The sequence below is a fragment of the Lithobates pipiens genome, unplaced genomic scaffold (genome assembly GCF_037356315.1).
Source record: "Lithobates pipiens isolate NorthernLeopardFrog02 unplaced genomic scaffold, aLitPip1_a1.2 Scaffold_25, whole genome shotgun sequence".
Classification (NCBI taxonomy): Eukaryota; Metazoa; Chordata; class Amphibia; order Anura; family Ranidae; genus Lithobates; species Lithobates pipiens.
Genome location: NW_027507787.1, coordinates 10270706 through 10295844, shown reverse-complemented (window position 1 = coordinate 10295844; position 25139 = coordinate 10270706). Strand labels below are relative to the sequence as shown.

The window sequence follows — 25139 nt, the reverse complement described above, 5'->3', positions numbered from 1 at the left end:
CACAAAGGGGGACTGAAGTCACCTTTTAAAACAGACTTTGCCCTACAAAAGCAAAGTCTAGTTATTTACTTTGAATTCATACCCCATGATGTTGATATAAATAAAATAACTGTAGGGAAAACTGGTATATATACTGATATAAATACATACAGTATCTCACAGAAGTGAGTACATCCCTCACATTTTTGTAAATATTTTATTATATCTTTTCATGTGACAACACTGAAGAAATTACACTTTGCTACAATGTAAAGTAGTGAGTGTACAACTTGTATAACAGTGTAAATTTGCTGCCCTCTTAAAATCACTCAACACACAGCCATCAATGTCTAAACCACTGGCAACAAAAGTGAGTACACCCCTAACTGGGCTCCAGCATGGTGTCCAAGACCATACAGGGGTTTAACAGCACAGGTTCCACTCAGAACAGGCCCCCCCTGGTCTTTTGGAAATAGACGTATGAGTGCCGTCAGCATTACTGTGACATACTGAACAAGAGCATGATCCCCTCCCTTCGGAGACTGGGTCGCAGGGCAGTATTCCAACATTATAACGACCCCAAACACACCACCAAGATGACCATTGCTTTGCTAAAGAAGCTGAGAATAAAGGTGATGGACTAGACAAGCATGTCTTCTGACCTAAACCCTATTGCGCATCTGTGGGGCATCCTCAAATGCAAGGTGGAGGAGCGCAAGGTCTCTAATGCCGCGTACACACGAGCGGACTGTATGGCGTACTTAGTTTGTCATACAATCCGACGGACAGTCCGTCGTACTTTCCACTGAACGGACTTGACCACACACGGATACCCAAACAGTCCGTCGAAAGCTTGCGCGATGACGTGTACAGCACGTACGACGGGACTAGAAATATGAAGTCCAATACACAGCAAAGCACCCTTCCGCCGTGTAAATCCTTTCTGGGCATGCGCCATTCTTAGTCCGTCGAACTAGCATACTGACGAGCGGATTGTCCGCTGAAACCAAAGTACGACGGACAGAATTTCGAAAAATCCGAAATTCTTAGTACGCCGGACTGCACGCTGAAAAAGTCCGCTGAAGCCCACACACGAGCGGATTGTCCGCTGAAATGTGTTTAGACGGACTAAGTACGCCATACAGTCTGCTCGTGTGTACGCGGCATAACATCCACCAGCTCTGTGACATCAGTGGATGAAGACTCCAGGGCTGCACGTGAAGCTCTGGTGAACTCCATGCCCAAGAGGGTTAAGGCAGTGCTGGAAAATAATGGTGGCCAACAAAAAATTGACAATTTGGGCCCAATTTGGACATTTCAACTTAGGAAAGTGTACTCACTTTTGTTGCCAGTGGTTTAGACATTTATGGCTGTGTGTTATTTTGAGGGGACAGTAAATTTACACTGTTATACAAGCTGTACACTCACTACTTTACACATCAAAAGATATAAGAAAATATTTACAAAAATATGAGGGGCCTATTCACTTTTTTGAGATGTATAAATATGTGTGTATATATACACACACATATGCACACACACACCATAGATGGAGAAAGCAGCACTCAGTTATAAAGCAGTGCAATGCAATGTGGTCATCCCACTGACCATATATAAAGAAGAAGAATCCAAGGGATTGATGCACATAAAATTTTATTGAACCGATTGTTGAAGCATATACAAAGCATTACATAATGTAGCTGTAACAAGCCCCCTGCTCACTCAGTTCCACTCTCCTGACACTCCTCTGTGGCTATTGAATCCGGTTGAAGATCGCAACATCTGATGGTTCAGACAACCGATGCTCTGGGATTCCAACTACAGCTATGTGCCGTTTTAATCCAGTTGTGATAGCTCAGAACAAACACCAGACAGGCTGTTTGTAAGTTCAAACAGGAATCTCACCTTTATTGGGTGCACACAACACACTTTTATATATAGCAGTTTCAACACCGCGCCCCAACAACCACTTTCCTATTGGTCAATTGCAAAGTACACTCTAGTCTTCAATTAGGTCCTCTTGGTCATGCAAATGAGGACTTAAAACAGGGTCAGCAGGGATTGGTCCAATAGCTTGGAGGTAAAAATAGGAGGACTGATATGTGTAATGACACAGACTCTGGAACTGAGTATTTCCAAGTGTTTCTGAGTATTTCCCAACGGCTCCGAACCGTTCCGAGTGTCCCAGGCCCTCAGGAAGAGAGCTCAGGGCTCACACTTGGGAACAGCTCCATCCTACAGGCAGGTGGCCTGGTGTAGGAGTCGGGAGGGCTTTCAGGTGGAGACGACTCCACGAAAGAGAGACAGGTGGTCTCTAGGAGTCTGAGTGTGTATGTCTGCAGGAGGCAGCTGTGGCCCCCTACCAAGCAGCACGCAGCTGAGCAAGTAAACTCTAGGAGGGAGTTTGACTAAGAGTGAGTGAGCCAGGAAGCTGAAGTTTTTCTGTTATACAATGATGGTGGAACCCCTGCGAGGGAAGACTTTCTGTGAAGTTTGTTTCGTTTAAATAAAATTGGGCTGTCACGCCCTTAAAAAATACCGGTGTTCCTGAAAACGCATACACCACTTGAGCATGATCACCCCAGATCATTACAGTTGGTGGAGAAATTGGCGTTGGGCACAGATGGTGCTGGTCCAGATCCTCGCATGCTGGAAACCGCGTCAAGTGACTGTATATACTGCTTTTGCTGTGGGAAGCAAATTGATGTGTGCTGTGTCTCAGCCTTAAGGCTACATTCACACCTGAGCGTAGCGTTTTAAAAGGCAGAAAATCGTACAAATTTACCACGATGTTGCTGCTTTTTTGCGGCGTTTTTTTACCGTGATTTTGCAGTGTTTTTTACAGCGTTTTTGTGCAGGGCAAAAGGTCACCAATGTAAAAAGAAGAAAAACGCCCAAATCTGCCCGATTCGAGAGACAAAAAAGGGTCCGGAACTTGTTTGAGCTTCAGACGTTCGGGTTTAGGCGACATGGAGTGGAGATGTGAACCATCTCCATTGAGAATAATGGATTTTTTCCCCTCTAGCGTTTTGTAGCTTCAGGCTTCAAGCTACAAAACGCTCAGGTGTGAATGCAGCCTAAGGAGAGAGTACACCAAAGAACATTTTTCAAAAGGAACTGTGTGTCCCTGGCGGCCAATTGAAGGTTCAGACACCTGTCACCTGGATTGGTAAGGCTATTCGTGTTTCTTATGTGAAAGAGATTGATCATGTATTTGGTGTCGGTGAAGTGGTGGCAAGGCTGGTGGGGAGATACACTTCTGAGGACTTGTTGCGATGCAGTGTAAATGATGAGTTACTGCAATGTAATATGAGGACTGATAAGGACTTGTCTTCAGGCAGTCTGCTGTATAGCAGGAAGACAAGTGGTGAAAATGTGCTGTTGCAGCCAGAGATGTCAGGGGTGATCATTAAGAGATGTAAACCATTGCTCCTAGCAACTGTGGAAGTCAGGAATGATGGTGAGAATTGTATTTCTGACAATGCTGATGATGATCATGTTCTTGAGAAGTGTAGTACCGACAAGAAAAGTGTTTCAGATGCTGTTGAGCCTCTTAGTCTGTCTATGCCTCCTTGGGCAGATGCAGTGCTATGGAGCATAAACTATTGGCATGACTGGGCCAAGAGACGAATAGCAGAGCTGAAAGAAATTTCTGTGGCTAAAAGAGTAGTGAACGCTATGGCTGCTATGCCAGGAGATGTGCCAGCAGAACAGCCTATAGGCCAAGGTACGCGGGTTGTTGAAGAGGCAAATCCTCTCATGACTGAAGGTCCCAGCAAGTATAAACGCACAGCAGAAGTTTTGTCCACAATGAAAAAAAGAGAAAATGTGTATTTTGCGACAGACATGCTTATTGAAATGTTAGCATCATGGAGTGTACAGCCAGTGTCTGTCCTGCCGTCCTCTCCTACGTTTGGAGAACTTGTAGCACAGGGTACGGCTGATTGGAGCTGGATATTGCAGGCTGTACTGTGTAGAAATCACAAATGGTGAAATTGTTTAATGCAATGTTTTGGATTAATTTGGAAAGTTTTCTCACAGTATGCTGGATTGCTTCATACAAAGGTTGTGTATGAGAGGCACTCTGGAGCCCTGTTGGACAAGCCAGAGGTATTAGAAATGCCAGCGGTAAAAAGTTGGTGTTGGAAAAAAAGGGTTGTGCAAGCACAGTTGCTGATGGAGTGTTGGACAACAGGGGGCAAAGTGAAACTGTGTGAAGGTCCCATAGGGAGTAAATACTGGCCTGTGTGGGGTTCCTCCTTAGACACTGTCCTAGCAGGTGATGGGACAAGAGTTCTTGGTGATGTTGAATTGTGAATTTTTGAGAAGTTGGTTGCCAACCTGCGAAAACAGATAGTGCTAGTTGAAGTTGCTAGTTGAAGTTGAGCCAGGTACTCGGAGAAGTCAGTTCCTGACAGTGGGTGTAGAAGTAGGGCCCCCTACAATACTGGGAGAGTAGGTCTGGGGGAGGTGAAAAAGGGAGGACCCCAAAGATTGGGGAGAAGTGCATGTGGAAACACACCCAGAAAAAGAGGTGGGTGGAGTGCCCCTTTAGGAGGAAGGGTTTTGTATTTCTCCCTCCGGTGCGAAACGGGGGGGGGGGGGACTTTATATTGACTTTATATTCAGTCATTGCAGACACTGTATTAATATATATTGTGGAGAGGCGACCCCAGGTCACAGTGTGTATTAGCACCTTTAGCCTGGTTTTTGCAAAGACAGGCATGATTGCACACCCGTGGGCTGTATTTATATTCCCCTCAGGAAGAGAGCTCAGGGCTTACACTTGGGAACAGCTCCACACTACAGGCAGGTGGCCTGGTGTAGGGGTCAGGAGGGCTTTCAGGTGGAGACGGCTCCACGAGAGAGAGATAGGTGGTCTCTAGGAGTCTGAGCATGTATTTCTGCAGGAGGCAGATGTGGCCCGCTACCAAGCAGCACGCAGCTGAGTAAGCTCCAGGAGGGCGTTTGACTAAGTAAGAGTGAGTGAGCTAGGAGGCTGAAGTTTTTCTGTTGTACGATGGTGGAACCCCCTGCGAGGGAAGACTTTCTGTGAAGTTTGTTTCGCTTAAATACAATTGGGCTACCACGCGCTTAAAAAAATACAGTCTAGACTGACCGGTGTTCCTGAAAACGCATACACCATTTGAGCATAATCACCCCAGATCGTTTTATTTATATAATTTCTGCATTCAGTGTAGCCTATATATACAATGCATTCAGTGGTGTATAGTTTCTAATACACTTCAGGCGATGTACACAGTATATAGTATACAGTGTAGTCTGGTGTTGCAAAGCAAAAAATACATACTGTCCGGAAGGCCCCCTAGGAAAGGCAGATGCTCACAGGCCATTAAAAGAGGGCAAGCAGCCTCCGTGTCTACAGTCAACAGTGGTGGTCGCCTTTTATTTTTGCTGGTCATGTTATTGAGCCACAACATGCAGAAGAGTTGGCGGAGTGGATAACAAAGCCTTCCTCATCCTCCTCCTCCATCACCCAGGCTCAGAGTAGTTTGCCTTCCAACTCAGCTGCCAAAACGGCCTATTCCATGGGCTCCTTGTCCACAGTCACTCCTTCCATAGCCTCACCATCATGCATGGAGGAGCCCCCAGAATTATTCAACCACAGTGTCGGTTACATGCTGCTGGAAGATGCACAGCGATTTGAAGGCTCCAATGTTGGTTCACAGGTTGAAGAAGGGAGTAACGTGAGCCTAGAGAGAGGGGGTGCCACAGAAGGACAAAAAACTGGCAGTCATGTTCCCCCCAGTTGCAACATACTGCCAAGTTTGCTCCAGTGATGAGGGAGGGGATAATGAGGTCACTGACTGTATTTGGGTTCCTGAGAGAAGAGAAGAGGAAAGTGAGGAGGAGGAGGAGGCACAACTCCAATGAGGCAGGATGTTCTCTAGGGGACAGTTTAAGGGCAGCCACCCTATTGCATCACACTGCAGAGCTCTGCATGTGCAGGGCGCTGCTGACTCAACGAGTAACTGCGAGAGGTTACAGTGTTCTTGCACCACCAGAAGCCCAATTTTTCTGCCCGTTTAAAAATCATTTTTTTTTTATATATTTCACAGCAGGGCCCATTCCTGCACCCAACAAGAGTAACTGTGAAGGGTTACAGTATTGTGGCACCACCCAAGGCCCAGTTTTTCTGCCCCTGTTTAACCACTTCAGCCCCGGGAGATTTGGCTGCTGAATGACCGTGCACTGCGTCAATTTAACTGACAATTGCGCGGTCGTGTGACGCTGCACCCAAACAGAACGTCATTTTTTTCCCCACAAATAGAGCTTTCTTTTGGTGGTAATCGATTGCCTCTATGGTTTTTATTTTTTGCGCTATAAACAAAAAAAGAGCGACAATTTTGGAAAAAAACACAATATTTTGTACTTTTTGCTATAATAAATATCCCCATTTAAAAAAAAAAAAGCATTTTTTTTTCTCAGTTTATGCTGATATGTATTTTTGGTAAAAAAAAAATATATCGCAATAAGCATATGTAGCGTCCTCAACTATTAGGTAGAAAAAATTCGCTTTAATAAAAATAAAGTATCAAACTCACATTTCCATAGTTGCTAACAAACGTGTCAGAGGAAATAGGCAGTGGTAGAGTCTTCCCCAAGAGTTGGGAAGCCTCTACCACTGCCTATTTCCTCTGACATGTATGTTAGCAACTATGGAAATGTGAGTTTGATACTTTATTTTTATTAAAGCGAATTTTTTTAAACGTTATTACACCATCTTGGCTCTATCCTTCCATTTCTATGTCTGAGCTGATGCCAGAGTTGTCTCTCTAAAAACGGTGATCATATACAGTCCGTCATATTGAAAGAACTATTTGCCCTGGGACCCACTCAACTATGGAATGATGAATCCAGTGCCTCAGTAGTTGGAATCATAAGCTATTGTTGACCCCTTAGATATAAGTCTATTCTAGTCATTTCCATCTGGTAAGCCTGTGCGTCTTAAGGTGGTGGGAGCTACACTGCGGTGGAATTGTTTATGGTCATATCAGATTGGGATTCTTGTCCTCACCGAAGTTCGCTGTGATTCACATCTGTACATCTATTTTTATCAATATATGGACTTGATTGTTTATGTATTTATTATTTTTTTCTCTTTTTTTGAAGTTGTTATCCTCAGATTTGGGGTCATGTCTCACTAACAAGTTATAGTTATATATATACACTATATTAGGTCCATATATACTTCTTTTTTAGTATATATGGTATTTATCTTTAAGCTTCACTATTTTGAGTTGTCTTCATTGATTATTTAGGGGCATTTTTTTGATTTTCACAGCCACATATGTTTAGCGCTTACACTTTATACTTGATGTCTTTATAGCTAAAAAATCCCAGTTTTAGCATGTTGGCAGCTTTTTTCAATTTTTTTTGTTACTGCGCAGTGTTACTGTATATACATATACCTCCTCTGCTTGACAGTGGATTCTGCTGGAAAGAGAGGATGGGCTGAGACCTGAGAGAATTGACCAATGGTTCATTTCTATAGTCAATGAGAGGTCTCTTATCAAAAGGGGAGTCAAATGCGCCAGGGGAAGCGCAGTTGCACTTGGAGGGCCGGAGGCCCGGGAGTTCGGAGATCCCGGAGCCTCTGGGAGGAGGCTGAAGGCCCGGGAGTTCAGAGATTCCTGAGCCAGATAGCTGGAGGCGAGTCCAGGGAGGCCGAAATCTGGCCCCTGGAGGAGAAGCCAGCATGTAGCGCTGGAGGAAGAACAGGCATCCCATGCGGACTGTGTGGAGGAGGAAGTAGGAACTAAGCAGAAGGAGGAAATTGGGAATCGACTTTCTGTTAGTAGAACATGGACCGTCGATCAGGAGAGAGCAACGGGAGTGCAACCCAGTAGAGCTACTCAGTAACTTCATACTGTGTATCCAAGGACCACAGTATCAAGCACTTTCCAGAACCGAGGGAAATTTGACAGCAAAAGTCATGGAAATAGGCAGTGTGGCCTGTGACTTTGGGGTCAACATCCACAACATTATTCAGAGTGATGCTTATCTGTCCATATTGGAAGTGCAACATAAAAGAGAATTGGAACCAGGAAAGGATCGCTTTAAGCGAATGCTACTGCTACAGATTAATACCCTTTTTGACCTAAAACTGGGGTCGGATGGGGCATCTCATATACCAGTGATGGTGAACCTTGGCACCCCAGATGTTTTGGAACTACATTTCCCACGATGCTCCACTACACTGCAGAGTGCATGAGCATCATGGGAAATGTAGTTCCAAAACATCTGGGGTGCCGAGGTTCGCCATCACTGTCATATACCATGTAACTCCATGGGGGATCAGAAGCGGAGCCATCTGACAAAAGGTAATGAACAAACTCAGAAGCCCCCATGGGGGTACCGCTACAAGTATATTGATTGTTTTGCACAAAAGTTACAGCGTCTACAAAATAGAGGATAGATTTATAGCTTTTTTTTTTTTTTTTTTTTTTTACAAGTAATGACGGCGAACACATTGGACAATTCTGACACATTTTGGGACCATTGGCATTTATACAGCGATCGGTGCTATAAAAAATGCATTGATTACTGTAAAAATGTCGCCAGCAGTGAAGGGGATAACACTAGTGGGCGATCAAGGGGTTAACTTTTCCCTGGGAGGTGATTCTAACTGAAGAGGAAGGGGACTAACTAGAGGAAGTGACAGATCCTGGTTCCTAGCTAATAGGAACACACGATCTGTCACTGACACTCAGAACAGAACTGGGAAGTATGTGTTTACACACACCCGTCCCTGTTTTTTGCCTCCTGCTCGCGATCATTCCTGGATGGCGGTCATCGCAACCATGTGCGACGAGCATCGGCGCAACCCCCTATGTGGGCAGACGCGCGCGTCTGCTATCCTGATCGCCGACGTATAGCTACAATGTTTCACGGGATCATGCCAACCTGCCGCCAGTAAAATGACGGCTGGTCGGCAAGCGGTTAAAAGGGCCATGTAATTACAATTTTTGATATAATATTTCACAGCAGGGCCCGTTCCTGCGCCCAACAACCGAGTAACCATGAGGGGTTACAGTGTTCTGGCACCACCAACACCTAAGGCCCAATTTTTCTGTAGAGTATAGAGGGCAGGCTGTATAGTATATGCAGTATCTAACAAAAGTAAGTACACCCCTCACATTTTTGTAAATATTTTATTATATCTTTTCATATGACAACACTGAAGAAATTACACTTTGCTGTAAAGTAGTGAGTGTACAGCTTATATAACAGTGTTAATTTGCTGTCCCCTCAAAATAACACACAACCATCAATGTCTAAACCACTGGCAACAAAAGTGAGTACACCTCTAAGTGAAAATGTTCAAATTAGGCCATTTTCCCTCCTTGGTGTGTCATGTGACTTGTTAGTGTTACAAGGTCTCAGATGTGAATGGAGAGTAGGTTTGTTAAATTTGGTGTTATCGCTCTCACTCTCTCATTAGTCACTGGAATTTCAACATGGCATCTTATGGCAAAGAACTCTCTGAGGATCTGAAAAAGAATTAATGCTCTACATAAAGATGGCTTAGGCTATAAGACGATTGCCAAGACCCTGAAACTGAGCAGCAGCACGGTGGCCAAGACCATACAGCTGTTTAACAGGACAGGTTCCACTCAGAACTGGCCTCCCCATAGTCGACCAAAGAAGTTGAATGCACATGCTCAGCGTCATATCCATAGGTTGCCTTTGGGAAATAGATGTATGAATGCTGCCAACATTGCTGCAGAGGTTGAAGGGGTGGTGGGGTCAGCCTGTCGGTGCTCAGACCATATGCCACACGTTGCATCAAATTGGCCTGCATGGCTGTTGTCCCAGAAGGAAGAATCTTCTAAAGATGATGAAGTCCACAAACAGTTTGCTAAAGACAAGCAGACTTAGGACATGGATTACTGGAAAGATGTCCTGTGGTCTGATGAGACCAAGATAAACGTATTTAGTTCAAATGGTGTCAAGCATGTGTGGCGGCAACCAGGTGAGGAGTACAAATACAAGTGGCTACAGTCAAGCATGGTGGTGGGATTGTCATGGTTTGGGGCTGCATAAGTGCTTTCAGCACTGGGGAGCTGCAGTTCATTGAGGCAACTATGAATGCCAACATTTACTATGACATACTGAAGCAGAGCATGATCCCCTCCCTTTGGAGACTGGGCCGTGGGGCAGTATTACAACATAACAACCCCAAACATACCTCCAAGTGGACCACTGCCTTGCTAAAGAAGCTGAGGGTAAAGGTGATGGACTGGCCAAGCATGTCTCCAGACCTAAACCCTATGTGGGGCATTCTCAAACAGAAGGTGGAGGAGTACACGGTTCTAACATCCATCAGCTCTGTGATGTCGTCATGGAGGAGTGGAAGAGGACTCCAGTGGCAACCTGTGAAGCTCTGGTGAACTTCATGCCCAAGAGGGTTGGAAAATAATGGTGGCCACACAAAATGTTGACACTTTGGGCCCCAATTTGGACATTTCCACTTAGTGGTGTGCTCACTTTTGTTGCCAGTGGTTTAGACTTTAATGGATGTGTGTGGAGTTATTTTGAGAGGACAGCAAATTTACACTGTTATACAAGCTGTAAACTCACTACTACATTGTCGCAAAGTGTTGTCACATGAAAAGATATAATAAAATATTTACAAAAATGTGAGGGGTGTACTCACTTTTGGGAGATAGTGTATACTGCTGTTCTGAGTATATAGTGCCTGGGGGGTTGGGGGAACCCCACGTCAATTTTATTTTTCTAATTTTGGTGTGGAGTTCCCCTTAACATCCATACCAGACCTGAAGGGCCAGATATGGATTTGTGGGGGACATCCGCACCTTTTTTTTTTTTTTGAGTGTGTGTATTTTTGGTGCAGGGTTCCCATTAATATTCATACCAGACCCAAAGGGCCTGGTAATGGACTGAGGGAGGGAACCCACGCAGTTTTTTTTCAATGATTTTTATATATATTGCCGAGATCCGACAAATACATTACAGCCACGAGCAGTTTAAATAAAATAAAAAAATTCCATTGAGAAATGTAATTTTGCTGTGGTACTGTTATAAACATGGGAATGATGCACTACTTTACAGGAAGACTAAGGAGACCCCCCAAGCATGATATTTAAAGTAATATTTAGTTTTTATTCACTTTAATCATTATTAAAATCACTGCTCCCAAAAACACGTCAGTTTTTAAAACTTTTTTTGAATTGATACATGTCCCCTGAGGCAGGACCTGTCTTAGTCTGCAAGGTTCAAGATTCAGTTGGTCCACCCTTTGCAGCTGTAATAGCATTAAATCTTCTGGGTTTAGGAGTGTGCCTAAGGGAGTGTTTGACCATTCTTCCAGAAGCGTATTTGTGAGGTCAGGCACTGATGTGGAAGAGAAGGCATGGCTCGCAGTCTCCACTCTAATTCATCCCAAAGGCATCCTATTGGGTTGAGGTTAGGCCTGTCAAGTTCCTCCACCCCAAACTCGCTCATCCATGTCTTTATGGACCTTGCTTTTTGAACTGGTGTGCAGGCATGTTGGAACAGGAAAGGGCCACCCCCAAACTGTTCCCACAAAGTTGGGAGCAAGAAATTGTCCAAAATGTCTTGGTATGCCGACACATACCCTTCATTGGAACTAAGAACTAAGGGGTCAAGCCCAACCCCTGAAAAACAACCCTACACCATAATCCCCCCTCCACCAAATGATTTGGACCAGTACACAAAGCAAGGTCTATAAAGACATGGATGAGGGAGTTGGGGGTGGAGGAACTTGACTGGCCTGCACAGACCCCTGACCTCAACACTATAGAATGCCTTTGGGATGAATTAGAGCGGAGACTGTGAGCCAGATCCTCTCATCCAACATCAGTGCCTGACCTCACAAATGTACTTCTGGAAGAATGGTCGAACATTTCCATAGACACACTCCTAAACCTTGTGGGCAGCCTTCCCAGAAGAGTTGAAGCTGTTATAGCTGCAAATGGTGGGCCAACGCAATATTGAACCCTACGGACTAAGACCGGGATGCCATTAAAGATCATGCGTGTAAAAGCAGTTGTCCCAATACCTTTGACTATATATTAGAATTTTTTCCCCCCCTTAACAATTGTATTGTAAATTTTCACAAGTACAAAGAAATAACACAGCAAAAGGACACACCCCTGAGGAGTGGTCCATTTAACACAATGTAAGAAAACATTCTTCCGGTCTGAGAGAGTAGCCCCGGGCACAAAATTATGAAAGAAATAGGGTCCAAAAATCCACTATTACCAAAAATGGGGAGAGGAAGGGGAAGCGGGACAGGGACTCTCAGGCTAGATACAAATCTTGCGCACATAAGGGCACCAGTTGAATAAATACTGGGTAGAAAAAATCATCAGGCAGCCAAAATCAGCCATACAGAGGTGGGCATACCTCTAAGGGTCAAGATCGCACAAAGGGGGGGGGGGGGGGTCATAAGGAAGGAGACAGGAAGAGAGCAGGAACAGTAGGAGGGAAAAAGGAAGAGAATGGTCGTCTCCCCGAAGGCAGGAGGCAGATCAGCACAAGACCCCCCCCCCATGAAATATATTTACTATATCCCATACACTTTATGTATCCTACCTTTTAAATCACAGAGTATTCCCATTTTGAGACAAAAGTTTTCCAACAAGGCAAACCAATATATATTTTTTTTAAAAACCCATTCAGTGTAATTTAGCAATATCTTTGACAGTTATTATTATACCACTTCATAAAATAAAATAGCTATTACACTAAAGCCTACAAACTCACGTTTTCTCTCCAATTAAACCGTACTATGAGTAGTCAACATTCCACTGTGGATTTCATTTTTCTCATAAATCGTATTATTCCCTGTGGCTAATTATTCTTAAGCAACAGCACATCTGTTTTCCGAGTAAGTATGATGGGTCTGGCTATTTTTGAACTGAACTGTAGACCTTTTCTGAATAAGTAGACCTCTGTTATGGAAACTGGTAACAGAGTTGTAGAGTTAAATAACAACATCTATCAGAAATTTACAAGGCAAGTTTCTAGAAATTGCTCTCTCTAATGATAAAATCATTATAAACCCAGTCACCAAAATTTGATGTAGGATTTAACATGTGTAGCGCTCTCCCTGACCTCCAGAGGCCTGGTGGTGACCCCCAGAGTCGGGGTGGGCTGACATACCACCTCAGGGTGCAGGTTACTAGGCATGGTGGGTGTAGTGCAAGGTGGAAAGATGGGCGCCAATCACTTATAAAAAATCAACAAATAATGTTTTGTTTCTCTTAACAGGAACAGGGGGAAAGAGGTGTAGGGCACAAGACACCTTTGTGCAAATTCATTGTAATCTATCATGCTAATGCAAAATGTAACAGTGCCACCCATTGACCAAGGGCAGAAATCACAGTTAAACCCAAGATTAGGAGAAAACCCATTTGATTAAAGACTACAAATTAGCCAGGCTAGTTACTGGCTAGCACCACTAAATTTACTAGCAACCCTGTATAGGACAAGGGTTCTACACATGTTAATGTAATTAAATAAAATGTTAATATTTTAAAATCTGCAGATTTAAACTTGACAGACTCCTTAGACAAAAAATAGAACTAGGCAGACAGCAATACAGAAAAAGTGCCTTTAAGCTGGATGCAGCAATCTGTATCAAATACTGTCTCCTAAAGCAACAACTTTACTCACAGTATCCCACTGTAGCACTGTAGATCCTCAAGCTTAGCTCAAAGCTATCTGCTGAACTCTTCAAGCTTCATCCACAGCTACCTGCTGGGTCCCTCAAACTTTACTCACAACTACCCGCTGTACTTATCTTCAAGCTTTACTTACAGCTACCCGCTGTACTCCTTCAGGCTTTACTCACAGCTACCCGCTGTACTTTTTGGCTGAGTTCTCTCCCGAAGCTTTGCCAGCTACTTCACAGTCCCCGGCTGATGAAGAATCTCATCTAGTACTCCTTCAGAACTCAATCCCCTTTACACCTGCTACAGCAACAAAAGCGGTTCTCCCTCTGGCAACTTTTCTCCCTTGCCTCCTGGCAGCGATCAGGCTCCCCTCAGGCTGAGCCCCTTTTATGCGGTTATGCTCCAGGCTTCCCGTCTACACCTCTGCTGTTGCTCCACACACACACCGAGCTCGAGTGGAAAGAACCACGATCACCCGACTCTCTCCAAATAGTCTATCCCAGCAGCCTCAGCGGCCAAAGAAACTCCTGCTGATTGGCTGAGAAAAGCATATTCACTCATATCCTGAATTCATTGTAATCTATCATGCTAATGCCAAATGTAACAATGCCACCTATTGACCAAGGGCAGAAATCACAGTTAAACCCAAGATTATGTGAAAACTAATTTGATCAAAGACTACAAATTAGCCAGGCTAGTTACCACCTAGCACCACTAAATTTACTAGCAGCCCTGTTTAGGTCAAGGGTTCTACACATATTTTAAAATATGCAGATTTGATCAAATAATACCTAGAGACCCTGCCATGGTGGGCCTTGTTCAGGCTTTTTCTATGATAGTCTGTGAATGCAATGTCCTGGGCTCCCAGTCATTCTCATGCATGGTCATCCTGTCACACAGGCTTCCATTGGACACTACAAGTTGCTACTTTAACACACATTATGCAAAAATAATCCACAGGGTCCAGGGGCGTGACTAGAAATCACAGGGCCCCTTAGCAAAATGTTGTATGCCCCCCCCCCTGCAAGCAGCCCCCCCCCCAAAAAAAAAAAAAAAAAACACGAGCCGCCATTGCCAAAATTTAAAATTGTCATGTTGACTATGCTATGCTTCATTTCTTAAATTTAAGTCAGTTTGTGAATAAAGATCCAGAGTAGATTTTCTAAGACTGCTGTTATAAGGCACTACCACAGGTTCAGAGTTTTACTAGCCTTGGCAAATATCCTGTGATCCTGCGCACCATCTGTGTACTAAAGTATTACTCCATTCCATTCATTTAGTGGTCCTAGAATCACCTTTTTTGCTACACTCATAATCATGACTGTTTTTACAGTAATTGCTAGCATGTGTTTTCCAGACTTTGAGAGCCATCATGTGGCACTAAAATAGCATTGCTGCCAATATGGAACTTGTTTAGTACTCCACTAACAAAGGTGATGAATGTTTCTTGGCAGTGTAGACTTTAAATTGGTATTTTTTTTCTGGTTATAAGGAAAGTCTGTCCCACTTGACCACAGCAGATGTGCTCTACACAGTGTAGGTGAAAGAACTGTTTCTTAGACGCTGCCATTTTGTAACTTTATTTTTATTTTTTTGTATGTCCTTTACGTGAAAGGGTTTTTGTTTTACAAATTCTCAAAGGTTGCTCATTGTGACTGTTTTCATAAGTTATGTTTTTTTATATGGTTACCTTCATAATGAAATTAAAGTTGAACATTGAAAAAAAAAATGTCAGGGCTGGCTTAGCCCTTCCTTCTCTGGGCTGGCCGCACAGCTGTCAGCTAATTGCCAGCTCTCTTCTCTCTCCACAGTTACCAGCTGTTCCTGATGGTGCTCGGCTGACCTGCCTACTTAAAGCCTTCCAACTCACTTCCCCTCTGCCTTCGCCTTGGTCACATCACTAGAAACCATCTCCTGCGGTTTGTTTAAAGACTGGCTTGCTGACATCCCTTCTGGCTCCTTATCCTGCTTGCTGTGGCTCTACTTGGATCCCTGACTTCTGGCCTGGCTGACTACCTGATCTGGTTACTGGACTCTGGCTATGCTTGACTACGCTTTTTCTATTTACCTTTTTATTTTTATTAATAAACAAGTGTGATTTAATTGTACTTCTGTCTCAGTCTGATTCATGGTTTCTGACAGGTCATCATCATCACCAGTCATTACACCTTACTTCAGGCTGGGGAGAACTATGTGTTTAAGTGAGGAGACACTGTGCCAGGTCCTTGCCACTCTTCGGGGGGAGGATGATGATTCTGAATCAGTCAGTATTCTCTTCTCCGCAGCCACTCCTCAAGTCAGCGCCTGCAAGCTCAGCAAGTCTCGTGTGACGTGACACCGGGCGTCCCCTCCTCTGGCGTGCCATACAACCTGCCTCTGAGACTCCTGGGAGGTGGAAGTTGTAGTTTGCTACACGCTGATGATGAGTTCCTCACACCGCCAGGAACTAGCGTGGCCAGACTACAACTCCCACAATGTAGCACAGGCTGTGGAGCAGCATCAAGCTCAGCTAGGTAATTGGTGGCCACCGTGGCCGACTTCAGCACTGTGTATAACCCAGGCCGCTCGTGACAGCCTGGGGTAAAAAACAAAAATGAACAAATAGTCAGCAGCCATTTTAAAGATAATGTAGGCATCAGACCCCCACTCGGAAGCGGCCCCACTTGTCTGCGGGCCCCATAGCACCCCATAGCCTATCCGCCACTGATAGGGTCATATCTATACTTTTTTCTCCCCTAGGCAAGCTATGTTGCATCGCCCTCCCAACAGCATACAGAACCAAAAGCAATAACATTATATCAATAACAAGATTATGATCATAATTACAAAAGTTGACTAAGCTCTCCAAGAAATGACTTACAATTTCAGACATTCAGAAAAATTATTACATAGTTACATACACTATATTTTCAAAAGTATTGGGACGCCTGCCTTTACACACACATGAACTTTTATGCCATCCCAGTCTTAGTCCATAGGGTTAAATATGGAGTTTGCCCACCCTTTGCAGCTATAACAGCTTTCAATTCTTCTGAGAAAGTAATCTGCTAGGCCATACAATGAAAATGAAAACAGTGAGACAAAATGTAAGCAAGACTAGGATACAAAAGGACCTGGGGAACCCAGTAATGCAGCTACAAAACAACTCCTGTGGCACATATAACACGTCGTGGCAAATAATGGTCATGGTTGGGTTGTGCGTAACAGTGGGAGTGGCTTATAGGGAAAATTAACCACTTGCTTACTGGGCACTTAAACACCCTTCTGCCCAGACCAATTTTCAGCTTTCGGTGCTCTCACAATTTGAATGACAATTACTCAGTCATGCAACACTGTACCCAAATGAATTTTTTGTCCTTTTTTTCCCACAAATAGAGCTTTCTTTTGGTGGTATTTGATCACCTCTGGGGTTTTTATTTTTTTTTGCTATAAATGAAAAAAGACCGAAAATTTTGAAAAAAAACGCATATTTCTTTGTTTCTGTGACAGAATTATGCAAATTATGAATTTTTCTTCATAAATTTTGGCCACAATTTATACTGCTACATATCTTTGGAAAAAATAACCCAAATTAGTGGATATTATTTGGTCTTTGTGAAAGTTAGAGAGTCTACAAGGTGTGGTGCGAATCGCACAAAATTGATCACATCTGATGTACTGGTGGCCTATCTCGCTTCTTGTGACCCGAACAAGTCAGGAAAGTACAAATACCCCCCAAATCACCCCTTTTTGGAAAGTAGACATTCCAAGGTATTTAGTAAGAGGCATGGGGAGCTTTTTGATGTTGTCATTTTTTTCCCACAATTCTTTGCAAAATTAAGATTTTTCATTTTTGTTTTTTCTCCACAAAATTGTCATTGTAATAGGTTATTTCTCTCACGTGGCATGTGTATACCACAAATGACACCCCCCAAAAAATTCTGCTACTCCTCCTGAGTATTACAATACCACATGTGTGGGACTTTTTCACAGCCTGGCCACATAGAGAGGCCCAACATGCAGGTAGCGCCATCATGTGTTCTAGGAACATAAATTACACATCTAACTTGTGGACTATTTATTACACTTTTGAAGCACCAGGACAATGACACGTGACACTGATGACAGATGGCACTGATACGTGGCACTGATGACAGGTGGCACTGATGACAGATGGCACTAATATGTGGCACTGATGACAGATGGCACTAATACGTGGCACTGATGACACGTGGCACTTATACGTGGCACTTATACGTGGCACTGATGACACGTGGCACTAATACGTGGCACTGAAGACACGTGGCACTAATACGTGGCACTGATGACAGATGGCACTAATACGTGGCACTAATACGTGCCACTGATGACAGATGGCACTAATACATGGCACCGATGACACGTGACACTGATGACAGATGGCACTGATAAGTGGCATTGATGACACGTGACACTGACAACAGATGGCACGTGACACTGACAGGTGGCACTGATGACAAATGGCACTGATACGTGGCACTGATGACAGATGGCACTAATACGTGGCACTGATGACAGATGGCACTATGTGGCACTGATGAGAGATGGCACTGACGACAGGTGGCACTGACAACAGGTGGCAGATAGCACTGGGGTGGATGGCACTGGGGGCAGGTAGCACTGGGGTGGATGGCACTGGGGGCAGGTAGCACTGGGGTGGATGGCACTGGGGAGGATGGCACTGGGGCAGATGGCACTGCTGGGGGAGGATGGCACTTTTTATTTTATTTTTTTACTTTTTTTTATTTATTTTTTACTAGAGGCAGAACGGCTGCCGCTGCAGCCGTTCATCTCTCCCCTCTCACACTGTCTGTGCGAGGAGGGAGAGCGGCGCTGAGAGATGATCTCATATGTTTACATATGAGATAATCTCCCATTGGACACGCTGATCACGCTGTAAACGGCCGCTGTGATTGGCCGTTTACAGCGATCTGTGTTTGCCTGTCCCCAGGGGACACGGCGAACACAGAACTTCCGCGATGCGTGCCCGCGGCGGCGCGCATTGCGGAAGTAAACATCAGGACGTCCAGGGACGACCGCCCGGGCGAACGCGCCTGCTCTACAGCCGTCATTCGGCTATAGGGCGGGCGCGAGGTGGTTAAACAGAAGCTAGTCTAGTTGCTGTTTATACAGTACTGCACACATATACTACAGTCCTTGTACTGATGTAAACCCTAACCAAATGACATCTAAAGTTCTGTGTTACATAGTTACATAGTAGGTGAGGTTGAAAAAAAGACACAAGTCCAAAGTCAAACCTATGTGTGCGATTATAAATCAGTATTTCATTGTATATCCCTGTATGTTTTGGCCGTTCAGGGGCTTATCTAATAGTTTTTTTAAACTATCAATGCCTCCCGCCGAGACCACCACCCGTGGAAGGGAATTCCACATCCTGGCCGCTCTTACAGTAAAGAACCCTCTACTTAGTTTATGGTTAAACCTCTTTTCTTCTAATTTTAATCAATGGCCACGTGTCCTGTTAAACTTCCTTCTGCAAAAAAGTTTTGTCCCTATTGTGGGGTCACCAGTATGGTATTTGTAAATTTAAATCATATGCCCTCTCAAGCGTTTCTTCTCCAGAGAGAACAAGTTCAGTGCTCGCAACCTTTCTTCATAACTAATATCCTCCAGACCCTTCATTAGCTTTATTGTCTTTCTTTGTACTCGCTCCATTTCCAGTATATCCTTCCTAAGGGCTGGTGCCCAGAACTGAACAGCATACTCTAGGTGCAGCTTGGCCAGAGTGTCGTAGAGTGGGAGAATTATTGCTTTATCCTTGGAGTTAATCACTTTTTTAATGCACGCCAATATTGTGTTTTCTTTGCTAGCAGGAGCCTATCAAAATCAAAATCCAGATACACCATGTCTACCAACCTTCCTTTATCTAGATGGCAACTCACTTCCTCATAGAAGGCTAATAGATTGGTTTGGCAAAAATGATTCTTCGTGAATCCATGCTGATTACTGCTAATGATTCTGTTTTCATTATTAAAATCTTGTATATAGTCCCTTATCATCTCCCCAAAGAGCTTGCATACTATTGATGTTAGGCTAACTGGTCTGTAATTCCCAGGGATGTATATTGGGCCCTTCTTAAATATTGGTGCTACATTGGCTTTTCTCCAATCTGCTGGTACCATTTCAGTCAGTAAAATTTAGGAACAATGGTCTGGCAATTCCTTAAGTATCCTCGGGTGACAGTCATCCAATCCCAGTAATTTATTAATGTTAAGTTTCCCAAGTCTAATTCTAATTCTGTCCTCTGTTAACCATGAGGGTGCTTCCTGTGACGTGTCATGAGGATAAGTACTGCAGTTTTGGTTACTAATTCCCTCATGAAGACTGAGAAGAAGAATAAATTCAATACCTTTGCCATCTCCCCATCCATTGTAACTAGATGTCCTTCCTCATTCTTTATGGGGCCAATATGGTCTGTTCTCTATTTTTTACTGTTTACATACTTAAAGAATTTCTTGGGATTTTTTTTTTGCTCTCTTCCACTATGTTTCTTTCGTGTTCTATCTTAGCCACCCTAATTAGAACCTTACATTTCTTGTATTTCTTATAAAGTCTGAATGCTGATGATCCCTCAACCTTGTATTTTTTGAAGGCCTTCTCTTTTTCTTTTATATGCATTTTTACATTGGAGTTAAGCCATCCAGGACTTCACTCTTTTAAATTTATTACCCAATAGGATGCACTGGCTAGTGCCCTTATTTAATATGCTCTTAAAGCGAACCCATCTCTCCTCCGTGTTCTTTGTTCCCAAGATTTTATCCCAATTTATATCTTCTAGCAAGGTTTGTAGTTTAGGGAAGTTGGCTTTTTTGAAATTCAGTGCCTTTGTATTCCTCTTATGTTTCCTATTTGTGTGATTTATACTGAAGCCAAATGACCTGTGATCGATGTTTCCTAAATTTCCCCCGTATTTCCACATCCGTGATCAGGTCTACATTGTTGGTAATCAGTAGATCTAGTAACGCTTTATTTCTAGTTGGTGCATCTACCATCTGACACATGAAATTATCCTGCAAGACATTTAGGAATTGGCGTGCCTTAGGCAAATGCGTGGTTCCCTCCGCCCAGTTTATGTCTGGATAATTAAAATCCCCCATTATGACAACACTTCCCATCCTTGCTGCTAATTCAAATTGTGATAGAAGGTCCACTTCCGCCTCCTCTCTCAGGTTAGGGGGCCTATAACATACTCCCAGTCTCTCCCCTCCCATTGGTGCAAAGGATAGAGGGGGGCTGGGCTGGCTGGGCTGGGCTGCTGTGAGAATGTATGAGTCATGGACGTTTGGCAACACTGATGAAGGCAACAGCGACCTGGGGGGGGGGGCGCAGCTAAAATCTGGGGGGGCTCAGGCCACCCCAGCACCCACTAGATCTGGCCCTGATTACTCTTGCCTGCTCATGTTTACTGTCTGCCTCCGCTACGGGGGTCACTACCTGGACAACTGACCACACTTCTGCCTAGCGACTCTGTACCTCTCTGCCTGATTGTGCTGCATGTTCCTGACTCTAAATCTTCTTACATCCTGTTGTCCTTGCACTTGGCTGTCACCTAACCAGGTTTGGGACCTGACTTCCACCACAACTTGGTGTTTATACAGTGCATCAACAGCTGGTACCTGTGCTTGTGGGATTACTGTTTTCCATACTCCTAAACATTGTGTTCTCTAAGTTTTATCTAAACTCCCCACTGGCACGACCAACTGTGAAAGGGAGTTCAATGTCCACACTTTTCCAACAGTAAAGACAGTACAGTAACAGTAAAACCCTTACGAAGTTTAAGATTCAACCGTTTCCTGTCCAACTTTTTTCGAGACCTAAGATTAAAAAGTTTCCTCCCACTGCTAGAGTCCCCATTTAAAGATTTGTACATCACCATCACATGCCCTCTTAAGTGTCAATTCTCCATCAAGAATACATTTAAACTCTGTAGTCATTCCTGATAACTGAGGTCCTTCAGTCCCCTTATTAGCTTTGGTGCCCTTCTCTGGACTTTCTCCTGCTCAAGGACATTCTGGTGCATGTTTAAGTGATATTAAGTGATATTTACAGTACCTATAGGTAAGCCTTATTATAGGCTTACCTATACTGTAGGTACAAGTACATAACTGAGGTTTACTTCCATTTTAATCACTACCCTCTGGACACGCTCCTGCAGGCAGCTTTCCATCCAGGTGCACACCATGTCATCAATGTTAAAAAACCCTAATTTGTTAATTAATATAAGTAACTATGTAACACAGCTGAAATACATCCACTGTGCACTGCTTTGCCTGCCAATAAAAAATGCAATGCTTTTAAGCTACTTTTGTGATTTATATATTGCTCTCTCAGTACACCAGGTAAGTGATCTCAAATAAATCTGCTACAGACAAACAAAACAGGCTGCTCATTACCCATTCCAATTAGAAATCAATCAGCACCTCTGCACTTATCCACCCAAGACTGCTGCTATTTTTTCAGTAATGAAACAGGACAATGTAATAAAATGCAAGGTCCACTTAACACAGTTGGGCCACCTCCCCTTGTACAGGTAAAGAAATGTATACCAATCTTTCTTCTGTCTTAAGTCTGTGGTACCTAGACAAGGGTGATATCACACTTTTTATTGCTAGATTCCGGGTTATACGGGGTAGATGAAGATACTTTTTCAAACAACTAGGTACCCTGTCCCCACTTCCATTGGACCTCAGCCACGGTGAGGTATGTCATAACTCTGGCCCCCACCTCCTTCCCCTGCTGTCGGGCCAGTAGGAGAGTGCAGCATCGACTTCCACTGCTGTCAAACAAAGCCAGTGATGAGGGAGCGAAGGTGGGGCAGAGGCCCGCTGTTTGTGTCAATGGAAGCAGCAGCGGGGCCTGGGAGCAGGTATGTACGAGTGCTCCCATGGAAAGCGGCTTCTCGTGGGGGCACTGGACAGAGAGGAGGAGCCAGAAGCGACGGCAGGGGACCCAAGAAGAGGAGGTTTGAGGCTGCTCTGTGCAATTCCATTTTCCAATTTCTACTGGCTGCCCTGAGCTCAATATGTATTATTTACCTGGGCCTAAATGGGGCAAGTACCCCCCAGCCCAGTCCTTCCCTGGGAAACATGCATATCATACTATCACCATGGTCAATTTAGTTTTCTAATGTATACATAAAAAATTCTCCCCATTTTTCTACACCAGTAATAGGCTGGACCTTTGGCAGGGGAGATAAGGGTTCATTTGTTAAAGTAGAGGGCATTAACCTGAGTCTGGCTCGGGGTGGAAGTTTTATACCAAAAGCGGTAACCCCGAGCCAGTCTCGGGATCACATCGCTGGATCCAGGAGGACGTTTACTTACCTTCTCCCTTGGATCCAGCGATGTCCCCCCACTGTACGAGCGAGCCATGCTCCGCTCGGTTCATCACGGAGCCGATCTCCATTCCCTGCGAGCGTTGCGACGCACGGGGACGGAGATCGGCGCCAAATTCAAAAAGTGAAACACACAGTATACATACAGTATAATGTAATCTTACAGATTACATTGCTGTATGTAATTATTTCACATCCCCTTAGTCCCTAGTGGTCTGCCCAGTGCCCTGCATGCAGTTTTATAATATAAAAACTGTTCTTTCTGCCCGGAAACTGGAGATTGTCCATAGCAACCAAAACTGTCCCTTTTCATCAAAAATGATTTTAGACCAGCTAGAAAACAGCGATAATAAATTAGAATCACTCGCAGAATTGAGCGATAGCGATTTGTGGGGAGATCCGTCATCAAATACTGAAAAGTAATGACAGTGACAATTCTGCAACTGAGCAAATTTCAGTATTTTTGATTTGATTACATTATTGAATAATTTTTATTATTGTTATATTATTATTTGGTTTATTTATAGTTATTTATTATATTATAATTTATGATTTCATTTTTTCAAACTTTATCATACCCGGGATGTCTGCTACACTCTGGTTTGGACAGATTTAAGTGAGTTATTGCTAAGAATTACAGGACTACAATATAAAACACCAAATTTTCATGCAAAATAATTGTACCGCTTTTAGCACCAAATAATCATACCGCCAGGGAGGTTAATTTTGCAATCACATAATGATGAGCTCTAAAAGTGAACTCACTAAACTTTTCTTGAAAACTAGTAGGTGACCTGTATACATATTGATAAGATAATATTATCACATGCTCATTAAAGGACAAATAATCGTTTAGCAAAAAACTTGGCTAATTTAAATAGAAAAAGCTAATATCAACATAAATATAATATAATATAAAAGGTGTCAAAAGCACATTATAGATCGTGTGAGATAATTACTCGCACTTAGCTGACTTCCGGCCCTATAAGCATACAGCAAGTCTCTTTTGAGATTTTTCTTCTTATGAACTGACTCATTGTGGCCCTTGTAGCGCCGGGCCAGGACCAAATTCTGCATAACAAATATAAGCTATGGCCTAGGGCAGCAGGGCTCCAGGGGGTCTCTCTGTCCCCATCTTTGTCATACTTTTATTTAGCAATTAATTCTGATTTTCTCAATGTGTTACTAACGTTAGCTAGTTGACAGGGTTGAGGTGGAAAGGTAACACAAAACAGGAAGAAAAAATCTGGACAAGGACATAATGGAGCTCAGAGAAGTGTTCTTTATTTATGACAAGAATTTTTTTTATTTTTATTTTACTTTAGAATCATATTATTTGTCAATTCTGACCTGATACCATGTGCTGACTGCTAATAATTTGGCATATCCAACTATCTTAATCTTCTTGGAAGTCGAGGCTCTGTGCACAGCCTGGCCCTTGGATGGACAGTATGGGTTTTGAGTCATTTTGAATCGTGTCTGGGTCTCAGTACGCCTGGAACCTGGACACATGATCCAGACTGAATTGTAGCTCTGGGCTCCATCTCCTCAGCTGGTGGATGGGGGAGGAACGTGATTAGTTACTGTTTATTAGGCACAAGTTCTTATCCTTATGAAGCAGTTCCGACAATATTATCAAAGCCTCAACATTCACTTCTATACCCATCCAATCTGCAGCCACTCCCCCCTGCTCTGCTAATAGGCTAATTGGCGGCCTGTCGGGAGACATGAGAGAATAGACACAGGCTGCTAGCTGCCTCTGCCCTACTGTAGGTAAGACACTGCAGGGGAGGCAAAGATTGCAAGGGGCGCTCTGTTTTTAAACAGGATGGTGGGGGCATAACCTCAGGGAGGACTGTGATGAAGGGGCATGACACTGCAAGGAAGACCATGATGGGGGGGGCATGACTGCAGGGAGGCCTGTGATAGGGGCATGACTGCAAGGAAGACTGTGATTCGGGGGGCATGAATGCAAGGAGGACTGTGATGGGGGCTATGACCACAGGAAGAACTGAGATGGGGGCCATGACTGCAAGGGACACTGTGATATGGGGGGTATGACTGCAAGGGGCACTGTGATGGGGGCCCGTGACTGCAGGAGG

The 25139-nt window shown here is 43.9% G+C and overlaps 1 long non-coding RNA gene across 1 annotated transcript in view; it reads right to left on the bottom strand.

Moving 5' to 3' along the window:
• Nucleotides 1-25139, bottom strand: part of LOC143930092 (uncharacterized) — a 110613-nt gene that overhangs the window by 4088 nt on the left and 81386 nt on the right. The window lies entirely within an intron of this gene.